Below are 10,439 nucleotides of genomic sequence, written 5' to 3' on the forward strand. Positions count from 1 at the left end.
CTGTTAAACTGTTTGAGGAACTGCCCGGCTGTTTCCGCTGTGACTGCACCGTGTCACGTTCCCACGGCGGGGCATAAGGGCTCCCAGATTTTCCCACATCCTCACCGATGCTCATCATGGTCCATGCTGTTGATGCCAGCCATGCTGTTGGGGGTGATGCGGTATCTCGTTATCCCTGCATTTCCCTTGTGACTAACGATGTTGAGAGTCTTTTCATGTGCTTATTGGCCATTTGCATATCTTTTTTGGAGCATGCATCTCTTCAGATCCTTTGCCCTTTTAAAAATTTCTTTTATTTTAGCAAACCTTTATGGAGCACCTACAGTATGGTGGCGTACTGAGGAGTAGGAAGGGGCACACAGAGCCAGGAACTCTCTTTGGAGCACAAAAGCCTGCCCTGCCCTGCCTCCCAGGACTGTCACATAGGGGCATGTGTATGAAGGAAGGGACACTGCTCAGAAAGCAGGGAGGGACAGCTGGACAAGGGCCTCAGGTTTCAGGGGTTCTGTCTGTGCAGTGCACCCAGGGACCTGCCCTGCCCATCGGCTGCCCTGTCACACCCGACACAGGCAGCCAGAAGATGACTGGGGTGGCAGGTACCCCTGGGTATACATCCTCAGGTAGGCCAAATTGAAACCCAGCATCATCCATCCGGGGCCTACTACACAGCCCAGGGCCACCCCCAGGCAGCTCTGCAGGGTGAGTTCTGGAGACAGTGAGGCCACTGGAGCCTGAACAACGGCAAGACAGAAGAACCCCACTCTGCCTCCACTGCTGTGTGCCCTATACATGTCTCTTGACCTCTCTGAGCCTCAGTTTGCTTATCTGTGAAATGGAAGAATAATAGCCTACTCTCCAGAGGTGGTTAGGAGACTGAAATGAAATCATGCATGCAGACGGCTTTACACAGATTGGGGCAGAGCAAATATTCACTAAATACAGTTCCTCCTTTTTTTTTTTGTCATCCGTAAACCAAGAGGGACTAGATGATCTATAAAGGCCCAGTTCCCTTACAGGAAAGAAGGGTAGTGAGGAGCCAGGGGCCTCCCATCGCAGGGGGAAGGAGTCAAGGGGGACACCAGACTCCCCAATCACAGCTATGCTATGGGGAGCAGCTGCCCGAGTGTGGGGGTGCCCCAAAAGGACGTTGGAGGCAGTGGCCCCAGCTCAGGCAGGCAGACCACCCCGCCTCCAGCCTCCGCGGCTCTCGGGGCTGCACCCTGGCTTTGCCTCAGCCCTCCCGGCCCACTCCACAGCAGCCGGGAGCCTTCTCACTCATGTGCCAAGTTCAGGGCTGAGCGGAAATACGTTTCCAGATAAGGCGAAAATAGATCCTTCTCCAAATATGCTCATCGTGGCTAAGAAAAATAAATAGAACCAAGAGGGCAAAGACAGCAGGGAGCAGCCATCAGACGAGGCCAGGCCTGGGCGGTTCTGGAGGGATAAGCTGGCAGGCAGGCAGGGGTGGGGCTTGTGCAATAGCAGCATGTGTGTGAGTGTGTGTGTGCGGGTTGAGCATTCTGTATGTTAGTGCATGGGTGTAAGGGTGACAGTATGAGGGTGTATGTGAGCATGTGTGTGTGTGTGTAAGCCTTGTGAGTGCATGCACACGTGATCGTGAGTGGGTGCATATATGAGAGTGTGCAAGTGAGTGTGTGAGCATGTACCAGTGCAAATGCATGTAGCGGTATGCATGTGCTTGTGAGAGTGTGTGAATATGAATGCGCCGAGGGAAGATGTATCTGCGTACATATGTGTGCAAGTGTCCACCAGTGTTGTGTGGTGTGCACATGAGTGTGCATGGGCAGGTGTAACAATGTGTATGGGCATACTGAGTGTGTGAGTGCATGTGTGAACATGCACAGGCTGTATGCTTGTGGGAAAATGTGTGCATGTTCTCTCTTGGGGGGGTACCCTGAGTCACATGCCATGGGAGGGTACCCCAAGGGCTGGAGAGCTCTCTGGGCTTAGTCACTCATAGCCCAGACATAGCCAATCCGAGAACATATTTCAAAAATAGACCTGGTTGCATTTGTTATGGGACTTCCTGCTACCCTGTGGCCGAGAAGGCTTCCTGCAGTTGCAGCTTGGCAGGGACCTCTTGGAGGCATAAAATGTTAGAACCTGAAAGGATCTTGGAGCTCCTCTTCCAAAAGACCACAGTACATATGGGGAGACTGAGGCCCAGGGTCACATGGCTGGGGCAGAGCCTGGCAAGAAACTCGGGCCTTCCATGTCTCCATCCCGTGTACTTGTGCCCCCACCGAGACACACCTTCTTCTCCCTGGTCATCATTCATTCATTCAGCAAATGCTCACCAAGTAAATGTGGGATCATTCGGCCTGCCCTTGGAGCTGCTGACTCAGGCTTCATGACCTGCCACGTAGCTATGAACTATGTCACCATTTGCAAGACCACCATTAACATCATTGTCCTAACAGCCCCTACCATGTGCCAGGAGCATTGGGACAATTTCATGCATGGTTGCAGCCTTCACAAGAACCCTTCGAGGTCAGGATTACAGTCAAGGAGATAAAGGTACTTGCTCGAGGTTAGGCAACTACAGGGGGTGGGTAACCTGACCCCAGAGCCGGACAGCCCCATGCCTTCCCATGGGGTGCTGGCAAAGAGCTCAGCCTGTTTCACTTTTGTTAATCCTCAAAATCAGTGACTCCCTCCCACCATCAGCCTTGACTATGCAGGGCGCAAATTCATGCCTCAGCAATGCTACAAGTGACAGAAAATCCCCAACCTCTGGGGTCCCTTTTAAACACTTGAACCCCCTAATGTTGAAATGGTGAATGCCAAGGGTTCTCCACATCTATAACTCAGGGCTGTGAGGGAGTAAATGTAAAATAGCACAGCCTGATCTTAGCATAAGGACCCTGGGCAAGTGACCTAACCCTTCAGAGCCTTGATTTTCCCCATCTGTAAGATGGGGTGATGTCCTAAACCTGCCTCACCCATTTACAAAGTCAGGTAAAACCATAATGGTGCCTGGCATACAGCAGACACTCAGTAAAAAACTGTGTGTACCTTGGTTGGTTTAGTGTTGGCCTCAAGACCCTGAGGAGCTGGTGTTATTTGGAGTCTAGACAGTAGGATGGGGATTTTAACTTACTGGCTGTCCAGGGCCGTGCTGAGAGGGCCCAGGTTCCCAGCTTTCTCTCTGGACCTGGCAGGGGTGATGGAAAGGCCCTGGCCTCTCCGGTTAGCAGGTAAGCTGAGCAGAGGAAGCGGCACATTTTCCAGGCAGCTGTGAGCCCGAGTTGCAGCCCAGGAAGGGAAGCGGGCACTCAATGGGGAAGTCGCTGCCGCAAGCACCCGGTTGAGAAACATGGGGAAAATCCACCCTGCTGCTGAGCTCTCAGGAGGGGATCTCCAGGGTCAGGGGGGCACACGCACCCCACTCCCTTCTCCTCTGTCCCTTGGCCCGGGGTGGTGTCTAGGCAGTCCTTGAACAGCTTCTCCACTTTTCTGTTGGCCGTGTACTGTATTCCCTACATTCCTTTCCCTCTATTTGAAATACCTAGAGTGGCTTCTCTTTCCTGCTGGACTCTGAGGTCCTGAGAGGTGAGGCCACTTGTCCAGGATCAAAGGGCTGCCTTCCTCTGCTTCTCAGCCCCCCTCCCTCTGGAGACCTGCGTTCCTCACCGGAGCTCTGAGCCGGGCTTCTCTCTGCTCTGCGGAGGGCGGTCTGGGAATGCGGTGATCAGCTCATTGATTAACCCTCACTGAAGGGTCACTCACTGACACCTGGGTCATCCAGCTGAGGCCGGCACCCACTGGGCCTGTCCAGGGGGATCTGAGACCACAGAGCAGATGCGGCCACACGTGGAAATGTTGCCATTGAGTCTTCCCGTCTCCCTCCACTTTCTCCCCCAGCACCCACCAAAGGCTAAAGCAAGTCACACACAAGCCTGGGGAGTGCAGCCTCAAGAGTCTGGCCCTTCTCCCAGGAGCAAGGTGCCGATGGGGGTGGGAGGGATTTGAGGCCAACAGGCCGAGGATTCCCCTTCTGGGTGCCCTGGTGGGGGGCAGACCAGGTGTGCTCTGGGGACCTTGCTGTCTCAAAGTCCACAGACTGTGACCCTTAGAGCAAGGACACGACTTCCCTGGGCTCTGGTTCCAGTTCTGAGCCTGTGCGGCCTTTGATCCCTCCTCTCTCTGGCTGGAGCATGTCCATCTGTCTGCTCAGTGGAAAGGTTGGGCAGGTGGGTCCTGGAGGGCCTGGGAGAAGAGGCTGCACGTGTCTGATTTCTCAGGTACATGCAGGCCAGGACTCTCTGAAGCTCCTCTCGGGAGCCTGCTGACCCCGTCCATCCCCGTCCATCCTGCCGTCCCAGGCTGGAGCCCACCCACCAAGGCTCACTGGTCCTTGTAGCCCAACCGTCATTAGCCTGAGTTCTCAGCAGCCACAGGCCAGGCCTCCCTCCGCAGAGCCAGGGCCATCCCAGCTGTCAGCACGCCACCTTCTGCCTGGGGGGGGGGGGGTCCTTTTCCACTCCGAGGGATAGGAGGCACCACCTGACCCAGGCAGAGGCCACCTGAGCAGCCACCCCACTTCTCTCCCTCCATCCAGGGCTCTCCCTTCTTCCTTTCTGGAAACAAACAGGAAACTGGGCCAGTTTCTAGAAAGATTACAAGAAAGACTTCTAGGAAGACTCCAAGAGAGGTGCCAGAGGAGGAGGCTGGCCTCCCTCCCCCGGAGGCTTCAGTCAGGCCCTTCCAAGCCTTCTGCAGGCTCGGCTCTCAGCCTGAGCAGGTTAAAACGCTTCCCTCATAAAACACTTCCGAATCACTTCATAGGAGCTGAGGTGCGCCACAGTTGACAGGCTGTCCAAATATTACACTTTGCAGACATTTTAACAAAACATGTAGGAATTTCAAGCTTCCTGTCTCTAAGCTTGCACCCGTGCTATGTGACCTCAATCTACTCCCCCTAAACACTGTGCTACTATTAACCCTTCTTCCAGGGAGAAAATAGGATGAGAGAGGTCCAGCGCCTCGTCTAAGACCACACAGCCAGTGAGCATGGAGCCGCTCTCTGGGTCGGCCTCTGCCCACGGCCTGGACCTCTGTTCCCTGGCTTCCTGGCTCTGCTCTGGGGACCCTGGAGTGGGGGCTTCAGGCCTGTGGGGCTCACGCCTCATTAGAAGGGCTCAGTGCTGCTGAATGGCCTGGCTCACAGGATCACAGCCCTCCTCCTGGCCCAGTTAGGTGCTTGGCACCGGTGCCCCAGGCTCCTCCCAGGGGTGAGCTGCAGGGCACATGGTTTACCTGCCAGGAGCCCGGAGGTAGGAAAGCAAACACCATAAATCATCAGGAAGCCCGTGTAAATATTTTATAGTCGGGACAATAAATAATGCAGCTCCCTGGACACACCTGACCCAGTTTGTCTGTCCCACATCCTAGGACACTCTGTCAGGGCCCCTTCTCCTTGCCTTGTACTTTTAAACAAATATTGAGGCCCAGTGCTGGGCACCTTTGCATGCACCGTCTTCACAGCCTGGCTTTGCTCAGACCACACCCTGGGCCTGGAACACCTTTCTCCCTCTTCCTGGACAATTCATCTTCCTTTCAGAGTCACCTCCTCTAGGAAGCCTTCTTTGATTTTCTGGCAGGGTCAAGGGTTCTTCTGGCTCTCCCAGTCCCTGGGCTTCCCTGCCCTGGGCTGTGCTCGCCCTTTGTGGTCTTTTCCTTGCAACTTGTCTGCTCTCCCTCATGCCGTCAGTCCCAAGGGAGCAGTCATCTCCTAGGAGCCGAGTGCAGAGCTTGCCATACAGTAGGCGTTCAACAAATAATGTTGAAGGGTGGGATGAGTTATCTTGCTTAATCCTTAAAAAGTCCGTGAGGCAGGTGTGACTGTGTTTTTACTACCATCCTCACTTTCCAGGCAAGCAGACTGAGGCCCAAGTGGCAGTGCTGGGATGACCTCCCACCTTTCTGACCCTGAATCTAATGCTTCTCAATAACCCACCTGAGAATGCACCTCTTCCCCCTGCAGACGCCCAGCTCCTTGGGTTTCTGCTCAGGAGGGCCCTTGGCCTCTGCCACAGTCTCTATACCCATTGGATGCTAATCCACATGTTTAATGACTGCAAAAGGCGAGGTGGTGGTCAGGGTCTTGTCCCTACATGGAAGAGAATGTGCAGTGAGCTCCTTGGGGGAAGGAAGCTGGGCGAGGGGAGCTGCGACCCCCAGGCCCCAGAGCAGCTCTGAGAAGACACGTGTCTGCGAAGGGTCTCAGGTCCCAGAGGGAGGCTGTGGCAGGTGCCCGGATGCAGCAGCCCACACGACTCCACCCACAGACACCACACCACTGTGCGGCCGAGGCCCTAACCAGGCCATTGCACCCTCGCAGGAACCCAAGACGCGAAGACAGACGATCCTGTCTGCCGCTCCCCATCCTGTGTCAGGCGCTGAGAACAAGGACAAGGAAATCAGGGCACGGTCAGGGCAAGGAGGGACAGGACAAGGACGGCTTTGCACAGGAAGCCCTGGCCTGACCCTGGCCTCAGTCCTTTGAGGGAGGTGGGCTGCACAAGGGGGGCGACTTAGCTGTCAGTTCCAGCTAGGTTGTCATGGCTCTCTGGAGCCACATCCCTCCAGGCTCAGCAAGAAGTGCTGCCATCAATTAGCAACATCTGCCGCAAGCACAGAGGGGTGGGGGGCGTAGATGCCCACCTCAGAATTTGCCACCCCTTCTGTCACCTCTTCTCAGCCCTCAGCACAGAGCAGGGACTAAATAAAGGTTCACGGGTTCACTGTTGGTTCCTAACAAGGTCAGGGCAGTCACCTGGCGTTGCCATTTGTGGCGAGGGAAACATGAACACATGGCCTCTTTACTTTTGTATTTGCAAAAGCCAGGAGGGGAACAGGGAGAGGAGAATGGGAGTGAATGACAGGAGCAAATGAGAAGCGAGGTGCCCAGGAGGACTCCCTGGCAGAGCAGACTGAGACCCTGGACCAAGGGCCCAGGGAAGGCAGGGCACTGCCCTCAGCAGTCAGCAGGGACCAGGAGTTTTCCAAGGCAGAGTCCGGAGATCAACTTTGGCCAGGCGCAGGCGGTAAGGCCCTGTGCTACAGGAGGCCAGGCCCAAGCCGTGGGCCCAGGGTGGTGTGAGGGTCACGGAGTCCTCGGTGGGACCCCCGACCTCACACGGCTTCCCAGGCTGTGGGTGCCGGAGCAGGCAGGGAAGGCAGGATGTTCCTGCAGGGCTGAGAAACCCAGGGGGGACGGCAGGGCTGGGCTGAGGGGGCCGACTGTGGGGCAGCCGGCCGGTGGGTGCCTACTCTGGACCTCTTGGAGGTCCACCCCGTGAGGCCACGGAGTCAGGGCCCGTACAAGCCTTCACAGCTGGGAAATGAGCCTCCAGAGGGAGTCTCTTTCCTTCCTGATGCAGCCACACCATCACTGTCTGGCTTCGCCCGGCCAGTTCCCAGCTCTCCCAGCCCTGCTCCTGTGGCTTTGGAGGCAGCCTGGCCTGGTGGTTGTGAACTCTGGCCTGGAATGCAGAGCAGTCCGGGGTGTGAGGCTCTGTTTGGCCACCACCTGGCCGTGTGACAATGGGTGTGTCATTCAGCTTCTCTGGGCTTCGGTCTCCCCTCCTATAAAATGGGGCTGATGGTGGTGCCCCCACAGTAAGGGCTTGGTTGGTGGGAAGCCAGTGAGTTACAGAACAGCAAGTGTTAGTTCAGGGCCCGGTGAGTGGTGGGCACTTGTGTGAGAGCTGGAATTACCGTCCTTCGTTTGATGCTAATCTGAGACAAATTCACATTGTCCACATCCTCTGCAAAGTCCGAATTCACCTGGATCTCCAGGGGACCCCTTCCAGTATTGGTAGGCATATAGGCTGGTGGAAGGCCCTGGAACTGGGAATTTGGGATGCCCTGAACTGGAAGGCCTGGGGCAGAACAAGATGGGGTGGGCAGGGCTTGCCTGCAGCCCTGGGGCCCTGGGCCTGCCCAGCTCTAGGCTGTGGGCAGAGCCAGCCATCCAGGCCACCTCTCATTACCTTCTGGCAGGGCTCTGCGGCCCTGGGCAGGAGTAGCAATTGTCAAGTTTTATTTTGATGCCTGGACAGCGCCCTTGGGCAGCCTGACACCAGCTGGCCACTGCTGGCCACAGATAAAGGTTGAGTTTGTTGGGGAGGAGGTCCTTCCCAGGAGGCTGGACCTCTGAGTGCAGGGTCAAGGGTTCATGATCCTGCAGTCTCCACGGACCCACCTCTGCCCAGGCCCTGGGGGCAGAGGCTACTCTGGGGAGCCTGGGGCTGCTGGCAAAGCCATTGGGGAGCACTGTAGGGCCTCTGGGCACACTGTGAAGCCAGAGTGTGGAGCAGGCAGGCGGAGCTGGGGCCTCCCAGCCGTCTCCCATTCTTGCAGTTCTCCCCTCTTCCCCTCCCCTTAGCCACCCAGGACTTTGAATCATTTGGGAAGATGCTGGCATGACGTCCGTGGGGACAGCTTGGAGTGAGGGTGCCTCAAGGGCGCACCCTGAGCCTGGCCACCCCTGGAGTCCACGCACCCCGGCTGGCTGGACCTGGCCTTCTCTCGCCCTCCCACGTGCACTTGCACTCGCACGCCCTCCTGCCCTGCGGCCCCCACCCCAGACCTCTCCCACACAGGAGTGCCTGCACACTCAGCCAGCCGGCATCCACAGGGCGATGAAGGAGGTACTGGCGACTTCCCACGCCAAGCTTCCTTCTCCTGAAGCAGTGAGAGGGGAGCTGCAGGAGTCAGGCTGTGGGGGAAGAGATCTGTGTGTGACTGAGTGCTTGGGCTCACATGCAGCCATTAGCACAGGCGGGCCACCCCCAGCTACTTAACCACGCACTGCAGCTCCTGAATCTTTTGTGTACATGTGCCCTGACTGCACCTTTCTCCCCATGGAAGAGCTGGGGGGTCTCCAGATCCCCAGAGGGACTCCCAGGCCAGAGCCTGCCAGGCTACAGTGTAGTACTGGGAGCCCCAGTGTCCTGGGCCAACCCCTGCCAGCCTGACTTCAATGAAGCCAGCGTCCCCCACCCCTCCCAGCCCTTTACCACATGGCAGCCCGAGGCCCCAGGGAAGCCAGCAAATATCTGGTGGACTAATGCTGCTGACACCTGTCTGGGCACAGGGGTGCCAGGTGGGAAAGCCAGCGTCCACTAAGGCCCTCACAGTGTGGGGGCCATGGGTGTGGTGGCACAGGGAGTGATTGGGAGGGGAGGACCAACCCCTAGGGGGTGACCATGCAGCCAGGGAAGGAACAAGGACATAGGGGGTCTCAGGCTAAAACTCCGGGCCCCAAGAAAGTCACATGCCAGAACAAGAGCACCAGGGAGCCCAGAGCCCCATAGATGAAGGTGCCAGGGTTGACATGGGTGTATGAGGTGGCCCAGGAGCCCCTGCCCACACCCACACCCTCACCACGAGGCTACTGGTCAGAGTCCCAGCAGCCACTGGTCAAGGCTGAGCAAAGGTCAAAAGGCAAAGACTGGCGGAGGCTCCCTGGACTCACGGCCACGTGTGCCTCTCCTGTGGGCAAGCCTCATGCCCATGCAAAAGGCGGTGACCAGCTGCGGGCACTCCCTGGGGGCAGAAGCTGGGCACTGGGCAGGTGGAGACCTGGGCTCTGTCTCCACCCCTGCACTGCCAGCACCATTACCAGCGGTGAGAGGCACCCTGGCCCCTGCCCTGCTGGCCCCCAGGCGGCGTGCATATGAGTAACACAGTGCATGCCCTCCTTCATCTCTCCAGTAAGGTCTTGCAGCAGGCATTCCTGCCTCCAGGGTTTGCGCCTGAGTTTCTGGGCTGCCTGGCATGGGGAACCCCACAGGGGTATGGGAGGGAAGCAGAGCCCTGGAGGACAGGGACCCAGGCATGCGGTCCCAGGGAGGCAGGAGCCCATCTCTACCTGGAAGAGGAAAGCCAGTGCCAGGCCTCCCGAACCACGTGAGACTCCACCTCCTCTTCTGGCAGGGACACGGGCCAAAGTCCAGGCTGCCATCTGGGCCTGGCCCGAGCAGTCTGACAAAACATCTGCCCTGTTCTGGCTTTTAGAAATGTCCTGGCTGTGCCCTGTCAGAGATAACTGGCAAGCAGAAGTGGCCCCCACAGCATCCGCCCTTTGTGCAGGGAAGGGTCGGTCGGGGACGTCTGCAGGACAGATGGACAAGCTGGGCCCTGGGCTCCCGCCTCAGTCTCCTCCGGCAACTTGTGTGCCCTTGGGTGGGGACTCACCCGAGCCTCAGTCTCCCTGGTCCCTGCCCTGCTGTTCCCCAGGCGGCGTGCATATGAGTAACAGAGGGTATGGGATCAGCACGCCTGCTCTACCCAAGGGCAGGAAGTTAGTTAGGCAGCAATCAGGGGGCTCTCCACGGTGCCTGGGGGAGGCTCCTGGCCAAGGGGTCAGGAGAAGGTGTGGCTGTCAGAACAGCGGGGCCTGCTCATCC

This window comes from Manis javanica, chromosome 3 (assembly GCF_040802235.1).
Source record: "Manis javanica isolate MJ-LG chromosome 3, MJ_LKY, whole genome shotgun sequence".
In the NCBI taxonomy this organism is placed as follows: Eukaryota; Metazoa; Chordata; class Mammalia; order Pholidota; family Manidae; genus Manis; species Manis javanica.